The sequence below is a fragment of the Chinchilla lanigera genome, unplaced genomic scaffold (assembly GCF_000276665.1).
Source record: "Chinchilla lanigera isolate Chin_1 unplaced genomic scaffold, ChiLan1.0 scaffold00057, whole genome shotgun sequence".
NCBI lineage: Eukaryota > Metazoa > Chordata > Mammalia > Rodentia > Chinchillidae > Chinchilla > Chinchilla lanigera.
The window spans coordinates 1,338,853-1,340,431 of record NW_004955458.1 but is presented as its reverse complement, the minus strand read 5'-3'; positions in this window follow the sequence as shown (position 1 = coordinate 1,340,431).

Here is a 1,579-nt window from a genome sequence, read left to right as displayed (position 1 = left end):
AGCACACTTCAGGCTCTGGACTTGATCTTTAGCACCTCAAAAAAAAAAAAAAAGACATCTGATCATGTCCATAATGCAGATGGGGCCTAAGTAGGACTATGAAAACATGCTCCACACCAGATCCCGCTCCCCACTGCTCCTCTCCCCAGCACTCATAATACAATCATTATGCCAAATTCCCACATCCGAAGATTTATTTATTTATTTGTTTATTTTTGTCTTTTTGAGACAGGGTCTCGCTTTGCAGTTCAGGCTGGGCTTGAGCTCACTTTGTAGCCCAGGCTGGCCTCAAACTCTCAACGATCCTCCTGCCTCAGCCTCCCAAGTTCTGGGATTACAGGCATGCACCAATATGCCCAGCTCAGAAGATTTTTTTAAATATCATTTTTGGTATTGGGCATTGAGCCTATATCCTTTGCACTGAGCTAATCCTCCCACCCCGCCTTTGAGATAGGGTATTCACAAGTTACTAAATTGTCTAAACTGGGCTGAAACTTGCTATCCTCCTGCCTCAGCCTCCCAGAGTGCTGAGATTACAAGTGTGGGCTCCATACCTGGCTAACAATATCTTAAAGGAACCTAAAAGAGCTCTCACCTCATAACTCCAAGGGGATCTCCTTATCTGCTTCGGGGAACCTAAACAGGACACAGCCTTGCTCTTCCAAATATGCTAACCCACCATATCTGCTGTGGTACTATCTTCTCCAAAATGCTACAAGGAAGAGAGACTGAATCATGACTAAGGGGCTTTGGAGTTGGCCCAGCCTTATGGGCTTCCTCTCCTCATATGCACCAAACACACCTATTAGGCCAAACCTACAGGCTGTAGGAAGTAGGTTGGAACACTGGGACCCAGAAATACCCCTGTCCAAATCCGGGGGTACAAGAGCACACTTGGGACCTTGTTCCCCAGGCGAGGTGGGTAATTGGCCAGGTACACTTGGGAGGTGACTACTACCACAAGAACAGCACAACGTGCCTTTCCCGAGTTATCCCTTTGTACTGAGCCACTTTTGGTCCCAAGAGGAGGATGCGCTAAGGGCTTTAACCCAAGTTACCCAGGTGATTAACAGTGGAAGCACGAGTCTTTCCCCCCTCCCCAAAATAACGTTACTTCTTTGGCCTCCAAATATGACAGAACTTCACACCCCTTCCCTAGCTCCCTCCTACTCTTTACCCCCACACCAACACACATACAAATGTTAGCTACCAAAAATTCTAAATATAGACAGGCGAACATTCCTGGCCTACCATTTTGTCCCACCTGCAACCTCTGTCCCCTCCCCCCAAATTTTTCTCTCCTGAGCCTCCGCTTTTCGCTTCTTTAAAAAAAAAAAAGAACGAAGAAGAAGGAATTTTCAATAGTCCCACTTGTCAAGCGAAGACCATCTTTTAACCTTCAACAGCAGCGAAAACCGTGTGAACTCTCGGTGAACCAAGATTGAAGTCATAAATCACGCGTACAAAGGCGGCTGCGGAGGCTGGCGCGGGCTGCTGCACCTTTAACGCTTTCTGGGGCTGACAGGCGGCGGCCCAGCTAAAGTTCACAGCGCCGGGGGAGGGCCCGCCCCCGCCCCCG